Source organism: Equus przewalskii, chromosome 6, assembly GCF_037783145.1.
Source record: "Equus przewalskii isolate Varuska chromosome 6, EquPr2, whole genome shotgun sequence".
Lineage (NCBI taxonomy): Eukaryota > Metazoa > Chordata > Mammalia > Perissodactyla > Equidae > Equus > Equus przewalskii.
The window spans coordinates 39,112,333-39,132,576 of record NC_091836.1 but is presented as its reverse complement, the minus strand read 5'-3'; the positions used below and the strand labels follow the sequence as shown (position 1 = coordinate 39,132,576).

Sequence of the window (20,244 nt, the reverse complement as noted above, 5' to 3'; positions counted from 1 at the left end):
TAGTCCTCATGTCAAGTTCTCCTTTTGGGGGTTCCTTGGTATCATTTGTTGTCAGCAGACCTCAGCTGGGACATCCTGCTCGAGATCTAGTTGCCGTTCGTATTAGGGCGGCTAACTGGAGCTGGGCGTCTGCCCCAAAGCTTGAGCTCATTTCTACGAGCACTTGGCTGCCCTTTGAGACGGCAATTTTAAGGGACGGTAGATGTGGAAGCCTGAGTGAGTTAAGAAATAAGCAAGTTAAGTCATTTGGTTAACCAGTGTTTAATAATACTTCTTCACGTTCCTGAAAACCATTTTTTTTTTTGGAAAATCATTTTTTTTTTTTTCAGAATGGTAAAAGGGAAAGCATCTTCCTTGGAGTAAGGCACACCCGGGTTTGGCAAGGACTGAGCAAAGACAAAGTCCGCCGGATCAGAGGTGGGGGGAAGCGCCGTCAGCCCCAGGAGGAGCGCTCGGGCTACGGTGCATGGCGAGGCTTGAACCTGAGGCCCGGGGAGACCTGGTGACCCCGGGGGCCTGCGGGGCGTTGGGGTTCCGTGGTAGCATCGGTCGGTTGAGCGCTCCGCAGGCAAGCAGGCCGCTCCAGGTGCAGACAGAGCGGGGCGCAGCTTCTCAAGGCTCGGGGCCTCTCGGCTGTGCGCGGGGCTGGCTCGGAACCCCGGCCGGCAGTCCACCTGGCGCGCCTGGGCCACACGTTTCCCCACCTTGGCGGCAGCGGGTCCTCGGAGCGGGCTAGACCCTGAATCCGAAGAGTCGGCTTTTCTGATTGGCTTAGAATACAAACGCAGCCGAGCGCCGCCTGAGACCCGCTCTTTGATTGGGTTTTACATGAACTGCAGAGCACGAAATAAAGAGGCCTTCAGTCATTGGGCCATTGTATGAATCTCCTTTTGGCTTCTCTGCCGCCTGAATAAGCGTCTCAGGATCTTCGTCATGACTCTTAAATCTGGGCCTGTCAGTTTGCCCCAGCCTTACTCGTCTCTAAGCAGGGCATGGGGTTTACAGAGTTCAACCAATCATATAACGCCGAGATCAGGTTGCCAGGCAGATTATGCTAACGAGACCCCGCCTTTTATGCTGCTCCCACTCTGCGGCGGGAAGAACCACCTGGAGGTGGCGGGGGGGGTTTGATTTCCATCACCCCTAGGGAGAGAGGACCGGGGACCCGCTGATCTTCCAGCTCCCCTCACCCAACGTCGTGTAAGTACCTAAAGGATTAAGGGAACCGGATAAGTCAGCGTCCAGAGTACCCCATCGACTGGGAGGGTGTTTCGTCTTTGCTTAGTCCCACCCAAAATGGCGCCAAGCTCTTTCCGCGTCTCAGAGCCCGGCCGGGGCCAACCGACCGCGGACCCGGGTGGGGGGGGAATTGATGGTGGTGGTGGGGGGGAGAAATCCCGGCGGCACCGCCCGATGGTACAGTCCAGCCGGGGCTGGGACAAGGCACCTCACTCGGGGTGGGGGGTCAAACCATCTGCACCTTCCAAGGGGAAAGGGGCAAAACCCCCTAATGGAGCCCCTTCTGGCGCTGCGTTCAGCGCCGGCCGCGGAGCCTCTTCGCCCCTGCCTTCCCCACGCGCGGCCTGCCCCTGCGCCCCCCGAGCGGCCCGCACGCTCCGCCGGCCGCGCGCTCCTCGCCTCCCCTGCCCGCGTTGGTTGGGCCGGGACGGCGGTTGGGCGCCTTGCGCGTCCCTGCTGCGGCGGTTGGGCCGGCGCTCGCGGCGCTGCGGGCCGTCTCCGTCGGCCGGGCGCGCGGGGCGGCGCGGGGGTGGCGGCGCGGCCCGGCCCGCGCGGCGGGGGCTCGGTCGGATGGGGCGCCCTGCTTTGTCGTGGGAGGCCGCGCCACCCCGTGCCATTGACTGCTGGTCCCCCCGCCCCGTCCCTTATTTACAAGGTGGCGTCGCCGGGACCCGGGAGGCCCCGCTCGCAGGGGCGTGGGCAGGGCACGTTGTGTCGGGCTCGGTAAACAGTCGGGGAGGCCGGGCCGAGTGCACAGGCGGGAGCCAGAGGCCTTTGGGAGCCGCTTGATGGTGTATGGTTTCCAGCCGATCATCAGCTTTCATGAAGCATTTTTCAGTCGGTAGCCAAGTCTTCGGTGCTCGATTAAGGAAAATGAGCGCAGCGCTGTTGAATTTTGTGTGCGTGCGTGTTTAGCCTTGCTTGGCGGATTTGTCGGATTTCAGTCAATTTTCAGTCAATGTTTGTGCACGCCTAAGCCCCAGGTGGGCTGGTTTTGGGGCTGTCAACGAGGATTAAATGTGTGATGAGTCCCACCCAGCTCAGCCCTGGGCTTAATTCTGCGCTTTCACCTGTTCAAATCTTGCCAGGCTCATCACCCTCAAAAGTTCTTTAGACTCAGCAGTTACTTAACTTTCATTAAAAAACAGCAAAATCACACGTGACTGTTTGTGGCCTCTTTTTTGAGCCGCTCTTTTGTTACCCCTCCACCTTTGGCTGTAAGCTCTGTGAAGGCAGGAAGGTGCGCCGGCTGCTTTGGGGCTCTCTTGCGCGCTGCACCCCAGCACCGCGGGGGCTTCTCCGGTGATGAACCGTACTTGCCGGTTGCTCTAGAATTGAGAAAACAAAATTAGAGGGGGGAAAAAAAAAGGATTGGGGCAAAGCCGTGTTTAAGGCAGTGTTCATTCAATCTGGTATATTTAGAAAGTAACTTCTAGGTTTACTTTTTGAATTAATTGAGGTGAAATCGACAAAATGAACCACTTGAAAGTGAACAATTTAGTAGTAGATTTACGTTTTAACATTTTGGACCAAGACATTTTTCCCACTTGTGACTTCTCTTTATTCATTTATTCCTTGAGACCCATTCTTGTCTCTGCTCTGTTATTTGTTTTGCAAGGGTACTAAACTGCTCTGTTTTTCTAAAAAAGCCATTTTTTAGTTTTTAGCGTTTTGTAGTGTGCCCACCACGTATTAATGTGCGCGTCGAATATTGCACATGTCAATGTCATTCACTGGGCGCGTGTGATCGATAAGGTGGAGTCCGGTCTTCACCTGGCTGCTGCTTACTTAGAGGTTCCGGTGGTACAAAGGGTAGCATTTTAATCCAATATGATCCTAAATCGATTGGCACCGCCTTGATTTCCACTTGTCTAAATTTATTTTTTCTTCTAGTTTTAACTATAATAAATGATCATTGTAGAAACATAGAAAATATGGGAACAGTATAAAAGGTAAAAGTTACCCAAGAACAATTACCAGAGACCATACCTGCTGATGTTTTGGTGTGCTTCAAATCTTTGTGTGTGTATAAAACATTTTTACAGACTTGGCATCCTGATACGTGGTTTTCACATCTAGTTTTTTTCTTTTTTAAATGTAGATAGGTACCTAATGACTTCGCTGAAAATTTGCCACTTTTAGTAGTTTTCCCCATTACTAGAAGGAGGCATCATGAAATCCTCTGAAGTAAAAGAATTATATTTTATTTATTTCACTTTTAAAAGGCATAACCTAATGGAATATTTCTGAGTAACAAGCAGAATTGATCAGTGTTGAGAAGTATTGAGCCATAATTTTGGTTTCCTTAATTTTACATTTTATGCACTGGTAAACACATGGTAACTGCATACTTTCATTTGGTAAAAATGATAAACTATTAAACATCCTGTCATTGCAATATTTGAATTGTTTAGTCAGAGTTTGTTTTAAAGTGGAATGTTGATGGACTTTGACCTATTGCCACTAAAATACACAGGCTTCCCCCACCCAACCTCCATCCCGAAGAGTGTAATAGACACACCTTGTCCAGCAATTTGTATCTTTTTCACAAGTGGAATTTATTGATTACTGTTTAAATTTATCACAGATACTTTAGTATTAGCAAATGAGAATTTGGTCTGGAGTCTAGAAGGAGCCAGTAGTTAAGAAATAGGAAATGTTTGCTACCAAGTTTGCAGAATGGTCCCACTCAAATTCTCCTGGGGTATGGGGTAGGGGCAGGAAGGTGAAGGCGGAGCTTTTTCTGACTTTATTATTTTGGTCATTCTCTGTTGAAACCTTCCTCTCCCTCTTCTGGCATTACACTGTTTACATGATTTAGTTCAATCACTGCTAAAGGGTATCTGGCCTCTGTCCCTTTTTTATTCTCAGTGTTGTAACCCTAGTTCAAGACTTACATGGAACATTCTGAACTGGTGCCTTTCCAGTTTATTTCTTACAGCTCCTTCTGTAACACTGATACTTCACTATTAGTACTGAAACATTATTTCCATTCCCTTTCCAAAATCATTCAGTGGCTTCCCATTGCCCATAAATCTGTAGACTTTAAATTTGTTCTAGTTGTGGAAAGCACCTGGAAACAGGCTCTTTTTGGAAAACTTTGAAATAGTTTAGAGATTTCAGGGATAAGGAGAGAGCTTACGGATAATCCCAAGTCACAATTATAGCAAGACTAGTTAAAATGTGGTGAAAACAATCATTATAAAATCAGTACTGTCAGTGCTTTAAGAACCTCAAGTGTGTAGCTTGCTGAAAGATTACTGTCTGCTAAAATAGTCTATTATTGTTTGTTATTCATTTCTTGGTCGCACTCTCATTTATTTCAATGTTAGAATATTGGAGCTAAACGCTCTCTTTCTTTACCCATGTCTTTCACTTTGTCGGTGTGACTCTTCGGTTGCAATCCGTAGCCTCTTTCCTGCCGTAATCTTTGGAAGAGCAGTCCCTCACATCTCTGCTGTCTAGTGTGAGAGCCAGTGGCCACATGCGGCTGTGGAGCACTTGAAATATGGCTAGTGCTGTAAGGGTAAAATATGTGCCAAATTTGAGATTTAGTATGAAGAAATAAAATACTTCAATTTCTGAAATATTGATTACATGTTGAAATGATAATATGTTGCATATACTAGGTTAAATAAAATATATTGTTACAATTAATTTCACCTGTTTCTACTTTTAAAAAATGTGGCAACTAGAAGATTTAAAATTACATATGTGGCTTACATGTGTGGCTTGCAGGATATTTCTATTGACCAGTGCAGCTTTAGACTTAGTCGTGGGGTGGGGTGTTTGCAAATAGCAGGAAGTCATCGACAATGTATTATCTTTTTGTTTCTACAGTTTCAGCTAATAGATATTGCTACTATGTAGATATGTCTGATTTTTCTTAGTGCTTATGATAGTTCTCACAGAAACATCATTCTTTGGAAGAATATCTTACTTTTAAAACCACTTTCAGATAATTGAGTTAACTGTTATTGAATTAATATATTCAATTAATCATTTGAACTTAAAATAGTAAAATGACATCTGTTGAGTACATAATCCATTAAAAAAAATTGAACTAAGCATAATCAGCTGAATTTTCCCAAACTTGGTCTGCTACTTACTCATTGATTTTTATAATGTGCCATTTTTCAAAGATTTAAGAAATATTTTTGGGAGAAACTCGAAATTGAGAAAATCAAGCTCACAATTTTTTCTCCTGTGATTTAACGAAAGGCCACAATAGTCTGATTCTAAGTGTGGAACACTTTGGACCAGCTCATGGGACAGCTCTCCTTTTAAAAGCTGTTAAGGAATCAAAGCCTACACATAAAATCATATTCTTTTTACACCTATATTTGGAAACCTTGACAGTTTTGCCCTAAATGACCTTTGTAGATGTATTTCTCTCTCTTTTTTTTAGATTTACTTTTTTACTTTTTTGAGGAAGATTAGCCCTGAGCTAACATCTGCCACAAATCCTCCTCTTTTTGCTGAGGAAGACTGGCCCTGAGCTAACTTAACATCCGTGCCCATCTTCCTCTACTTTATATGTGGGACACCTGCCACAGCATGGCTTTCCAAAGGGTACCATGTCTGCACCTGGGATCCAAACCCGCGAACCCTGGACCGCCGAGAAGTGGAACGTGTACACTTAACCAGTGCGCCACCAGGCCAGCCCCTAGATGTGCTCTTTTTACTACCTGGTATGGAGGTTCGATATGGTGTAGCGGTTAACAGCATGGGCTCTACGGGCAAAGGGACCTTGATTCACGGGTCAGCTCAATTGACTGGCTGTGATCTTGGCGGTTAGTTAACTTCCATAAGCCTTAGTTTCGTTATCAAATCATTTAACTATTTTCTTAATTATTAATGGGGATAATAACAGTACCGATTTCACAGACTTGGTATGAGAATGCTTGTAATTACTCTCTCCAATAGTATAAATGACCCAGTAACAAAGCACATAGTAATCAGTGGCTCAGTATCTGTTTACCGATTTTAGACCTTCTGCTTCAGCCACATTGGTCTTCCCATTGTCCCTGTAATATTCTGGGGTTTTCCTTCATGTTTTCACTCCTTCATTTCTCAGATGGAATGTTTGTCTCTCTCTGCCCACCCCTCCCTCTTCCTCTAGTTCTGCCCACCAAAATCTCATCCATCCTCCTAGAGCAGTGGTCGATAAACTTTCTTTGTAAAGAACCAGATAGTAAATATTTGCGGCTTTGTGGGTCACACGGTCCCTGTTGCAACTGCTCTTCTCTTACCCCTGGAGTGTGAAAGCACGGTTCTGTTCCAGTGAGACTTTATTTATGGACCCTGAAATTTGAAATAGAATGGCACCCCCTTATCCGTGGGGTGTACGTTCCAAGACCCACAGTGGATGCCTGCAACTGAGATCGTACTGAACCCTATATAAACCATGATTTTTCCTATACACACATACCTATGATAAAGTTTAATTTATAAATTAGGCACAGTAAGAGATTAACGATAACTAATAATAAAATAGAACGATTACAACAATATACTGTAATAAAAGTGACCTTAGATCTTAGCCGCCTCAGCATATGATTTTTTTCCCTTCCTTATTAAGTCAAGAACTTTCACCTTTTCACTTAAAGGAAGCACTTTATGGCTTTTCTTTGGCACATCTGAATTGCCAGCATCACTACTCTTGTGCTTTGGGGACGTTATTAAGTGAAATAGGGGTTACTTGAACACTAGCACTGTGATACCTAGCAGGTAAATATACAAAGTGGATTCGGGGGACAAAGGGATGATTCACGTCCTGGGCGGACAGAGCAGGACAGTGCAAGATTTCATCACAGAGCTGCTCAGTATGGCGGGCAATTTAAAACATGAATTGTTCATTTCTGGAATTTTCCATTTAATATTTTGGTCTGCTGTTAACCATGAGTAAGGAAACCTCCAGAAAGTGAAACTGCGGATAAGGACCGCCCCTGTCCTACGGGATTTTTATGCTGCTTTGTAATAATAGTAACATTTATTGAGTGCTACGTTGTATTGTGTAGCAATCATTTGTGCTTATTTCTTGCTTCCTAAACATATTGTAAATTTCTAGAAGCTGTGGATCTTTTTCAGCCCCTAATATAGAATGCAGTACAAGAATGCCTTTTAAAGGAGTGAAAACAATTAACTTAAGGTGTTCAAAATGATTTCTGAAGTTTTCCTCCCTTTTCTTCAAAATTCTTAGTTTTGTATGCAAATCCTACCATTTTCTTAGCATTGCTTTAAGATTTTGAGACCAGGGGCTGGCCCCGTGACCCAGTGGTTAAGTTTGCGCACTCTGCTTCCTTGGCCCAGGGTTTCGCCAGTTCGAATCCTGGGCGCAGACATGGCATTGCTCATCAGGCCATGCTGAAGCAGCATCCCACATGCCACAACTGGAAGGACCTACAACTAAAATATACAACTATGTACTGGGGGGCTTTGGGGAGAAAAAGGAAAAATAAAAATCTTTAAAACATTAAGAAAAAAAGATTTTGAGGCCAATCTATTGGGGATTATTTTCAGTCTTGCCACAAACCGTGATTACAGGCAACTGTTTTATAATGCCCTTCTGATAGAAGAGTAGCTGTAACTCCTTTGACCCAGTAATGCTTTGTGTTTGACTAACTTTTTGTGTCCTTTCTAAGGCACTGTTTATATTTAATCCTTGATATGTGACACTGACAGAACAGTGTTGTAACTACTTTAAAAATGAGAGAAAAGAGAGACAGAAGTTCAGTGAATTATATAAGAGGAGTGGGAGCTGAGGCTAGGAGCAGGTGTCTGGATTCTCAGTCCCAGCACATGACGTGTATATTAATGAGATTTCGGTCTCTTACCCATCGTTTATTCATCTTCTATTTTATTTTTTTTCTTTTTAGGTTAGTGAATTAAAATTATTCTGGATTTTAAGTACTTCATAATTTGATAAATATAAGGACCTACAACCAATAGATGTTTAGCACACTTATTTGTGTGACATGCAAGTTTTCTCAAGTATGTTAAACCTTTTGAGGTGAGATATAGCTACAAAACAATAATTCTGGAATTAAAACTAAATTGTATAGCATAATTGTGCTTTAATGAACTTTGCTCCATTAAAAAATTTTGAGAAAGATGTTATTCATATTTATATGTACTTATCCCAAACTCTAGATGTCACATCAAAAAATTATATCTTTTTATACATCATTTAAAAAATCATATCTTGGGGCCGGCCCTGTGGCTGAGTGGTTAGATTTGCTCACTCTGCTGTGGCAGCCCAGGGTTTTGCCGGTTTGGATCCTGGGCGTGGACATGGCACCGCTAGTCAGGCCATGCTGAGGTGGCATCCCACATGCCATAACTGGAAGGACCCACAGCTAGGAAGATACAGCTATGTACCGGGGGCTTTGGGGAGAAAAAGGAAAAAAATAAAATCTTAAAAAAAAAATCTTTTTTTCAGATTCCTGATTTTTCAACTGTTATAAACTATAGGAGATATATTTTAAGTCTAACAAATATGTGTAAGACCTTTACAGAAAAACTTCTAAGACTTTATTGGATGACTTTAAATAAAACCTAAATAAATGGAGAGACACACTGGTCCAAGGATTGGAAGATTCAATATTGTTAGGTATCAATTCTTTTGAAACTGACTTATAGATTTCATGTAATCCCGGCAAATTTGAAAAAGCTAGACAAGCTGATACTAAAACTTTTGCCAAGGCTCAAGCAAAGGCAAGAAACTCTTGAAAAAGAAGTTGGAGAGACTTCTCTACTAAAGATGAAGAAGAGCTGTAATAATTAGACCATGTGATATTGGCAGCAGGATAGACTAATAGATCAATAGAACACCATACAGAAACAGTCCCACACAGATTCCAACACTTGACTTATGACCCAGGTAGCGGGGTAGGTGAAAGGCAAAGCAATAAAGCTTTTAGAAATGCATATAGGAGAGTATATCCATGACCTCAGTATAGAGAAGGGTTTCTTAAATAAGATGTTACCTGCACTAATAGAATAATGGGCAAAAGTCTTGCACAGGCACTGCAGAAAAGGAGAAATCCACATGTCTAATAAACATGTGAAAACGTGTTCAACCTTGTTGATAACCAAGGAAATATAAATTACTGCAACCACAGTGCCATGTTACTGTGCGCCTAGGGTAAATTGGCAGCACCGAAGCCTGGAGCTGTTGAGCGATAGGAACGTTCCTACCTGGCTGGTAGGAATAGAGGTTGGTTTGACTTCTTTGGAAAACAGTTTGGCATTACCTAGGAAGTCAAAGATATGCAGACTCTCAAGCCCAGCAATTCCACAGTTAGAGAAATGCATACATGAGAGAACCAAAAAGAAAAGGAAAGTTTGGAGTAATTTTCCTGATATGAATTGATTCAGTTAATATTTGAGGGCTACTCTGTTCTTTTCTGTAGACATGGGTAGCTTTTTTTTGGCACAACTGTGAATAAATGCTATGTATATTTTCCTTCTCTGCTGAATATTTTAATAAAATATTCCATCCAATCTATTTTTTGTTTCCTAAATCAATGCTGGGCACAGAAAGGTGTTTAATAAATATTGTTGTTTTTAAAAATTATTTGAGTTTTTGGGGCTGGCCCCGTGGCCGAGTGGTTAAGTTCGCGCGCTCCGCTGCAGGCGGCCCAGTGTTTCGTTGGTTCAAATCCTGGGCGCGGACATGGCACTGCTCATCAAACCACACTGAGGCAGCGTCCCACATGCCACAACTAGAAGGACCCACAGCGAAGAATATACAACTATGTACCGGGGGGCTTTGGGGAGAAAAAGGAAAAAAATAAAATCTTTAAAAAAAAAAAATTATTTGAGTTTTTATAATGGGTATCCTTCACTAAAGCTTTGTAGCTACCTCAACTGTCTGGCTATTGACTCATTTGCTCAATTAATTCTGTTTGTGGGTTTGGTAAATTGTAACCTCCCTCGATTCCTTTGGGATCAAGCCTAGCCTACTGACTGCATCGTCTGGTGGGAGACCAAGGAGCGAGCAGCAGGTCCAAGCCGCGCCTGGGCTCTGGCAGCTTTGCCCAGGAGGAAAGCTGTGCAGCAGAGAAGGGGGAAGATGTCTAAGCACTGTGGGAAGAGGGATCTGGTTTCAAAGGCCTCTTATCAGCACTGTGACCTCGGACAGTGCCTGCCATGTGACAGGAGCTCAGTAAATGGTAATAGCTGTAATTATTACATTTCCCTACTTACTTAAGTAACATTGAATTCCCAGTATGCATTTTCAACCAGATGAACTGTGATTATGCAGATTTTTAAAATAAAGAGCTACATTCGTTAGGGGATTCTAATTTTGTGGTCTCATTTAACTCCACTGGATTTGCAAATGAATCCACCTTGTTACAGGTTACATCTGAACGAAATGGTCCAGCTAAGTGTTTGCAAGAAGTAGATAAGGCTGAGATTTCTAAACAGGAACGCGATGCCACTATTTTGTCTCTCCTTATAGAACAAAATGCTAACCAGTTTTAAAATTCTATCAATTTTAATTTGACATATACATATTTTCTAGTGAAATACATTAGTTGGGAGAACCCTTGCCTACGGTTGAGATATGTATTCCCAAATCAATTGTTTAATAATGAAAATGTATTAAAATATCTGTTAATTGGAAATAAGACTTTTCTGGATAAGATACCTTCCTGATCTATCACTTAGGCTGTGGTAATCATAATTTGCATAGTTGTTAACATTTGTAGCATGCTCCATACCACTGTGCTATACTGTAACACACATCTTGCTCTGTCTTAGTGAGCCTGGGAGTTAGGTGAGGTAGGTGGTATTACTCCTGTTGTCAAGGGAAAGAAGGGTTGCTTGCCTTCACATCCAGTGTTTTCCCACAGTGTGTACTGTGTGCAGTCGGAATTGGCCACCCCAAGTGTGTCTCTCTGGCTTGATTATTTTTAAGAACAAAAGACTCTGAAAGAAACTTGGACCTTCCTCCTAGCTGCCTTAAAGAATTTAAGATAGAAGGCCCATCCCAGGACAGGCCATAGATAACTCTGGGTGTCGATAGACTGTGGGGGTCCTTGCTAAGCCCATTCTTATCAAAGTTCTGTCTACCAAACAGTTGCTTTTCCATCTCCATGTGAATTGCCTTCCGCCCCTTTGAAGTTCCAAACCTCTACTCCCAATACCGTCCTTTGTCTTTAGCTGAAGATGGTATTTAAGGTGGCAGCTTTGGCCATTCTGCTGAGTTGCTCAGTTTTCCTGGGTTTCTCCATGTATACATGTTATAAAGATTTGTTTGATTTTCTCCTGTTATTCTGTCTCATGTCAATTTAATTTGTAGACCAGCCAGAAGGAATATTCTTCCTCCCCTGCAGGACTGAGAAAACACTTTAAGAAATGTCCAGGCTTGTAAAAGACACCTCTGAATACTAAACAGTAGATGCTAGTCTTCTACTGTAGTTTTATTAAGATGGAAGAGGTTGAAATTTGGAGGAGGTTGAATTTAGATTACAAGTTTTAATTATATGCCAGTAAGATAGAGTTTTTATGAAGGCCGTAACTGCCTCGCTCGCTATGTCATCTGTCTGGGCTTACCATCTTGATAATCAAATGCTTATTTTTGACCATTCTGTGTTTCATATTTAACTTTGCAAACAAAGGACTGAGGTTGAGGAATGAGAATTTGAAAATGAACAGAAGGTGAAGCCCACATTCACCTGTTCACAGGGCACGTGAATTGGATGTAAAGGGACTTACTTCAGACCAGTATCAATTTACTTCTTAGTCCTGGGTCAGTGCCTGGTTCAGTCTATCAACAAAAGGTTGTGTATGTTTCAGGAGTTGAGATAGACCGAAGAGATAGTTACACTGTTTTCTCTTGTATTATATACAGTGTTAAGTTATGAAAATTGTGCTCTAGAATAATTTCTTCTAAGCAATTTCTTTATTCTTTTTTTTTCCAGTTAAAACATTTTAAAGTGCTTGAAGTTATTGAGGAAACAGTTTAGTACTTAAGTTTATGCCTCTTTACCTTATCCAGTATTTTATCCTAACAATTTGGATTTGTGATTGTCAAGTCATAGTTACCACCCAGAACCATCTGTGAAACAGGCTTTCAGGGCCCCAGAAGACCCACCTGCAAGTCTCCTATTTAGTTACTGCAATTGCTAATGCAGCGAAGGAGCATGAGATGTGTGGGCCACAGAGCCTCCTGTGTGCAGGTGTGCCAGGGCTGCAGATTGGATTTGTACCCCTGCCAGTGGCCTTGCAAATGAATGCTGCTGTTCAAAAAGGAAGCTGGAGGGATTGTGCTTGGAGCCGTGTAAATCCATTATCCAGAGTCAGAAGACTTGGATGCACGGTATTATTTGATGAGTCATTTGTATCAGTCTTTCAGCTTGAATGTTTCTCATGAACCCATGTTTACATACAGAGCTTATTTCAAATATTCCTAAGTGTGTGGAACAGATTTGCTTGTTATTGTGTGGCGAAGGAAAGCTGGAAAATCGATTACCATGAGAGTAATCTGGTTGGCAGGGAAGACCACCTAAATTAACAACCACTCAGCCTTTTCAGAATCCTGAGATACAAATACCACAGACATATTAGGGAAGCTGGTAAGTTGCATATTTTGAAGAAAGGTGTAAGGATCTTCTAAGTTTTTGTTTAGTAATAAAAAAGTCTTTTTTATTAAGGTGATGCCTTTGAGGACTGGAAGTTTGTGTATGAATGTCTATTAATATCGTTACGTTGGAGTAGAAATTCTAATCTTTGCCCAGTCCGCACTAAAGGCAGTTCTTGGCCTAATTATAATCAGTCCCTCCTATTACTTCTAGAACGATTTTCCAAAAGTGTTAATACCATGATAAAAGATTTTTCTTTCCTTTTGTAAGAGTTAGCCAGGTCTGCCTGCCATCAGAATCACCTGGGGAGGTTTATAAATTAATATGCCTGCTCTTCCCCTCCACCTCTGCAATTGATTGCATCAAAATTTTCAGGGGTGAGACTCTGAAATTTGTCTTTTCATCTGGGTCCCTAGGTGATTCTGATAAAACCAGTTCATGAACTTTGGGAATTGTAATTCTTCAACTTGAAGTCTTTCTAGGCCTGTCCTAGCTACTGTCTGAGGCTTTCTCTCTCATAGTTATAGTCTCTGAGCACGTCTTCAATTTCTCTTGGTTCTGGAACTTTCTCAAGCTGTTTACATCAGAAATGCTGTTATAGGGACCAGCCCAGTGGCGTAGGGGTTAAGTTTGCACACTCTACTTTGGTGGACCAGGGTTCATGGGTTTGGATCTCGGATGAGGACCTACACCACTCATCAAGCTGCAGAAGTGTCCCACGTACAAAATAGAGGAAGATTGGCATAGATGTTAGCTCAGGGCCAATCTTCCTCACCCCCCCCCCCAAAAAAAAGAAAAAAGAAAAAAAGAAATGCCCTTGTATTTACTCTAGTAGCAAATATTATTGTCTCTCTGTCTTTTTCTCTGTCTGTCTGGCTCTCTATATTGTTACCGAACCTGAAGTGAGTTCGCTCACCCGTTGCGCAGCAAGCCAATCTCTGACACCGGATGTGGTGGAAGAAAGTAGGAACTTTATTTTTGCACAGCGCTGAGCAAGGAGAGAGGGCAGCTAACGCTCAAATCCCAAACTTCCCGAAAAGCTAAAAGGAAGGGTTTTTATTTGGGGCTTTAGGTAGGGGAGGGGGAGCATATGGCCTTGCTGGTCGGAGCTTTCCCACCAGCCTGTCTTTGGCCTTGAGACACTTGCAGAGAGGAGGGAGCTCATGACCTTGCTGGTCAGCAGCTTTCCCACCAGCTCGCATCTCTTTGTGGGGAGGAGATGGTCCAGGTGCTTGTCCTTGACGGTGTCTGTCTCCATGGAGGATAGTGGATTCTGGAGCCAGGAAGCCAGAGAGTAAGCAGGGAATGAGTGTTTTAGTTTTAACCCCATATATGCTGGGTTTAATGTGGGGAAACTGATACCAGGGTCGGTATCAATATGAAGTTTCTTGATGTTTATTGCCAAATTGCTTCCTAGAAGATTTGCATCAATTTAAATGCCCATTTTTTCTTTTTTAAAAACAGCTTTATTGAGATATAATTCACATAGCATACAATTCACTTATTTAAAATGTACAATTCAGTGGCTTTAGTATATTCACAGCAACTGTCACAATTTTAGAATATTTTCATAACCCCAAAAGAAACTCCACACTTCTTAAACGTCACTCTTAATTCATCCCAATCCCTAGGCAACCACTTATCTACTTTCTATCTCTATTGATTTGCCTCTTCTGCATATTTCATGTAAATGGATTCATTTAACATGTGGTGACTTGCATCTTTCACTTAGAGCTAAATTTTCAAGGTTTGTTCTTGTAGCATGTATCGGAATTTCATCTCCTTTTTTCTTGTCGAATAACGTTCCGTTCTGTGGACAGACCACATTTTGTGTGTCCGTTCATCAGTTGATGGACGTTTGGCTTGATTCCACTCTATAGCCGTTTGAGCAGTACTGCCACGAACAGTCGTGTACGTGTTTTATGGGCATATGTTTTTGTTCCCTCGGGTTTATTATCCCCGGTGAGCAATCACAGGGTTGTCTGGGAACTGTGCATTTAGCCTTGGAGGAAATGCCAGACCGTACTCCACTGCGTCAGCACTGTTTGCATTCTCACCAGCGTGTATGGAGGGCTCCAGTTTTTCTACGTCCTCACCAACGCTTGCTATTATCTGTTGCTATATTAGAATTTTGAAAGAGATTGAGAAGATTAAAATATACTACAAAAGTGAGCGTAACAGAAACTAGAATATCCTTGACAAAGGCAGTTTTGGATAGATTGTTGACATGTCATGAAAGATGTTGCCTCGTGTTGTGTTTGGTGCTCTCTGAACAGTAAAAGATACAGACTAATATTTTGCTGAAATCGAGGCTACAAAAGCTTTGTTCAACTATTATTGTGAAGCCACGCTATACCGCACATTTTCTTAGCTGGACGAGCTTTGCGGTTAGTGGAGTTGACCATCTGATTGATTTCAGGTCTGTCCTGCTGACACAGTAGCAGGCAGAGAACCTGAGGGGCTCGCTCCTTTTGACCCTGGGAATGAACACGAAGTTAGGGTGTAGTAACAATTACATTAGTAACCACTATGCGCCAGGTATGGTGTCTTAGTTCACAGTTTCACCCTATTATTTCCTAGTTCTACCTTAGGGAGTAGATTATTATTGCTGTGCCCATTTTATGGATGAGGGAATTAAGGCCTGAGAAGTAAAGTAACCTGCCCCCGGTCGTGTAGCGAGTGGACAGTGGCTGGAGTCTGAATCCAGGCCGTCTGATTCTGGAGCTTTGTTGCCTCTCGTCCAGATTCCTGCAGCAGCCTGGATGTGAGAGAGCAGGAAGCTGCTCAGTAGTAGGCTGCGAGAGGCCATGCCAAGAACCAGGTTGGTACAGAAGGATTTACCACGGGCGCGTGACACGAGGGGATACTGTTGATGTGTGACTTCTGACAGATCTCATTGTCAGCCCGGAACCCCTGCCCAGCCTGTTAGCTAAGGCAGGTTGGTGGCCCTGGGGAAGGAGTGAGAAGACGTTGGTTCCAGTCGGAGAACTGCCTTGCCACTGACTTGGCTGTGCCAGCTTGAGGAGGCTTTTAATCACTGTGAGCGCCACTCCTCTGTGTATAATTGGGAGCAGTATCTGAACCAATCTTACGGTGTTGTCCTCGGCATGGCACAAGGTCGTGAAATGAAAACTTCAGAAATTATAGTCACACATCAAGATTTACACATTGGGTCATAATAATTGGACTTCTCAGAGAATTTCTTTTAACACCATATTTGGCTGACAGTGTGTTCTTTGCATTTATAGCGACCGATTTTGATTTTGATTTTGTGTAACTCGGGGGCAGCTGAGTTCCAGGTACCTTTGCAGCTGTATAGTTGGCGTGAGTTCAAGTTCCCTTAGAATATTCGAATTAGCTAATTTACTAGATCATGTCGTGTCTAATTTCCTTGTCTCCCTCTTCGTGTTTTGTTCTTCCCAGCTCACTAAATTTCCCTTATAAACATTGGTATCGTATGTATACCTAGTTTCTTAGCTGTGGAAGCAGTCGTGCACCATCATTCTTAATAGTAGTACATTTTTATTAGAATTCATCCTCTGAGGATTTTTGTTAAGTAGCGCATTCCCTCCTAAGGCAGAGAAGACGGTGCCACACACTCATTCAAGCAGCCACTGGTGAGGCGGTGGCGTCAGGCCCGGTCTAGGTGCTGAGGGGAGGGTGCGCTCACGCAGCCACATCCCGGGGTGAGGGACAGACATGCACAAGTATATATGTCACTTAATTGATGACACATGCTTTGCAGAGCATTAAAGGAGAGTAATGTGAGGGAGGGTGAACAGGAGAGCCTACCGAGGTGGCAGCGCTGCCCCCGAGAGTCTGAGTACAGAGGAGGTGGGCATTCAGAGAGGCTGGTGACAAGCTTCCAGGCAGAGCTACTGGAAAAGCCCTAAAGGCCGGAAGGAGCCTCAGGAGAGGATGCAGCTAGGAAGAAGGAGAGCTGGGAGGGAGCCTGGCATCGCCGCCCTCAGAGGTCAGGCCACCGAATGCGGTTGTGAAGGAGCCGTCAGAGAGATGGGGGAAACCAGGGAAGTTTCCAGCATCAGAAGACCAAGAGAAGAAGAGTGGGAAGTGGTGGGGATCAACGCCCTGTTAGGGTGGGCCAGGGGATGTGAGGTGAGGACGTGGGGGCAAACTGTAGACAGACAGCTCTTCAGAGTTTGTACTGTGTGTGACAATGAGCAGACAGTGTGGGAGGGGAGCAGGAAAGTGGGAGAGTTTCGTTTAATGTAAACATTTTAGTGAAATATAACATGTTCAGGAAAGTGCATACTTTTAAATTTTTTTTTTTAAGATTTTGTTTTTTTCCTTTTTCTCCCCAAAGCCCCCAGGTACGTAGTTGTATATTCTTTGTTGTGGGTCCTTCTAGTTGTGGCATGTGGGACGCTGCCTCAGCATGGTTGGATGAGCAGTGCCATGTCCGTGCCCGGGATTTGAACCAATGAAACACTGGGCCACCTGCAGCAGAGCGCGCGAACTTAACCACTTGGACACGGGGCCAGCCCCGCATACTTTTAAATTTTAATAAATAAATACTACTATAAATAAATCTCCTGTTTTTATTGTCATAAAGATGAGAGGTGCTGGGGCCGGCCCCGTGGCCGAGTGGTTAACTTTGCGCACTCCACTTTGGGGCCCAGGGTTTCGCCGGTTCAGATCCTGGGCGAGGACATGGCACCACACTTCAAGCCATGCTGAGGCGGCGTCCCACATGCCATAACTGGAAGGACCCACAACTAAAAATATACAACCATATACTAGGGGTCTTTGGGGAGAAAAAGGAAAAAAAATCTTAAAAAAAACCCAAAACCATGAGAAGTGCTATGCATAGTTGCTGATGTGACTGATCCAGGAGGCAGGGAGGAAGTGATGCTGCGAGGACTCAAGGCTGAAGCCCTGGAGGGTCCAGGAAGGACCAGAGCAGTGAAGTGGAGAGGCTGGTCCTTGGTAGGACTGGGGGGCATTTCCTCCACTGTAATGTGTGTAGAAGGAATATTTAATTGAATACATTTAATTTCTAAGTTTGGAGAATTACATTTTAATAACAATGCAATATTTTTAGATACTGCTTCTATTTAAAGCTTTCACATTGCTTTCGTGCTCCTTGATAAAGAACTAACATATTCTGGTTGGGTCTTGATTACACTTTGTCATATCAGATATGCCATATGACACTGCTTTTCTTACCAGGGTCTACCAATTACTGGTGTCCACAAGTTCTTAAATGTTTGAGAAACACAGCCATAAGGTAAAAGGGGAAACATTTTCCACAGTCTTGCACCTTTGGGATTGCCCTCGGTTTCCCACCAAGGAGGCCAGGTCTCGAGGGGTCTGATCCTGGAGGGAGGGGATGCTTTTTGAAATGAGACCAGCTTTCTGCACCTGCTTTTCCTATGGGAGCATTTTCTGATTCTTGTGGTGGATCAGGAGGCTGGGAAGCTTGTCAGAAGCGGGCTGCTGAGAGGCAGAGAACCCTGGGGAGATAAAAAGTTAGAGTTGAAGGGCTGCAAAGGCAGGCAGAGTGCAGGGCCACCATCCCAGACGCAAGGGAGATACAGAGAAGCGAGCCTGAAGTCGGGCACTGTTTTCCCCTCGATGTACTCGCTGACTAAATGTGCTGGTCAAGAGGCCAACAAATCAAGCAAAACGTAGCTCAGCCAGAGTAGGGGTTTTGGGAATCCCACGTTGCTGGGAAGACCAAAACTGGAATTCAGGGCCCAGCCAAGAAGAGACTCCCTAGGAAACACCTCAAAATCTCCGTTGCAACCTGTGGAGGGCACCCTAGGGGAAGACCCAGTCTTAGAGTCTTACAGCAACTGCAGACCAGCCTGGAGTCAGCTCGTTGGCCTCGAGGTGCCTGCCCGAGGGTGGTTGGAGCGCTGGGCAGGCCGGCTGTTACCTTGGGCAGAGGGCGCCATGAGGCTTTGCGGCGCTGGTGGTATTCTGTTCCTTGATCCACACGCATTTACTTTGTGAACATCCTTTGAGTCAGACACTAACGGTTTGTGCGGTTTTCTGGAGGCCTGTGGTACACTCTGCTGCTTTGAGGTTTCCACCTGAAACCTCGTGAGAGTGGAATAGAGGACTCCTGGTAGATTTCTCTTTGAAATTGCCTTCACATTTTACCAGCCAACCAGCTGTTCTTCGTAAAAAGGAAAAGGCAAACATCAAGGTTTGTCATTCTTTAGAACTCGTACTGCGTGCTGGTTCCTTTTGAACTCTCAGATTCTAATGTAGGACCGTCAGGCTAAGACCCCCAGCCAAGTCTCCCGGCCTAGGTTTTTCTTTTCTTTGTGTGAATGGTGTGAGTTCTTTTGAATGACTTGATGGGGTTCTAATGCATTGCTAACAAACTGTCAGATGGGATGGGAGGATCTGTCTTTGTTTTTTGGTACATGAAAAGTTCTTATCTGAACTAGGGAGAAAAAGCCCACATTTCTTGGGTTGACATGAAGAGAGATTTGCTTGCATGCCTCTTTTGAGGCATGAAGAAAGGAGCGCTACAACCCTGACTGGAAGAAAGAAACTTTCAAAGAAGAAAACCCTTAGTTGACAGTCTCCAAAGCCCTTTTTGTGCACTAGAATCATGGGGGGAGTCATTGCCTATTTCTGCACGGGAAGTGGAAGGGCAAAGGGACACATACATGGAGGGGAAAAGAAGGCCAAGGCCATTGTTTCAGACCTGCTCCATACTCTTCATTTTTGTCATCTTATGCTTTTTAACCATTTTTTTTAAGAACCTGAGTTCAATTCTCTTCTGGTTACAAAGTATTGTCCTTGATGATAGTCAGAAACAGGTTAATGAAAATTTCTTTAGGATGTAGTCTGCAATAGTTTTTAGATTTAACAGATAGCTCAGTCTCATAATATTAAAAGTACTGCTTATTCTGAAATTTATCTGCTCTTGTCTGCTCACTTATCCAGTTTCTGAAAGTTTTTCTGGAGTTTCTTTTCCAATGGCATAAAACCTTTTCCCCCTAAAGATTGGTCCTGAGCTGAGATCTGTTGCCAATCTTATTTTTTTTTCTTCTTCTCCTCCCCAAAGCTCCCCAGGACATGGTTGTATACCCTAGTTGTGGTTCCTTCTGGTTCTGCTGTGTGGGATGCTGCCCCAGCGTGGCTTGATTAGTAATGCCAAGTCTGTGCCCAGGATCCAAAGCAGCAAAATCCCGGACCGTGAAAGTGGAGCACGTGAACTTAACCACTCGGCCTCGGGGCTGGCCCCTTCCCATGGCATTAAGTTTTATCTGGAGGAATTTTTCTGCAGTCTTGGTCATTTCATTGCTTGCTTCATTCTTAACATTTATAATAAGTGTTACATGGGAATGGTGTCAGTAGAAACACCTAGAGGACCCCATTATTATTACTTTCTCATTCTTTATCTTTACCCTTAGACTTCTCTGTTTATATGGAA

The 20,244-nt window shown here is 43.7% G+C and overlaps 1 protein-coding gene across 2 annotated transcripts in view; it reads left to right on the top strand.

Annotated features, from left to right (window-relative positions):
* Nucleotides 1–876: 876 nt before the first annotated feature.
* Nucleotides 877–20,244, top strand: part of PRDM10 (PR/SET domain 10) — an 89,173-nt gene continuing 69,805 nt past the window's right edge. The window contains exon 1 of one of the 2 annotated variants that reach the window (XM_070623441.1): nucleotides 877–1,200. The gene's annotated coding sequence lies outside the window, so the exon portion shown is untranslated. The remainder of the gene's footprint in view (nucleotides 1,201–20,244) is intronic. The other variant, XM_008518701.2, reaches the window with a different exon arrangement.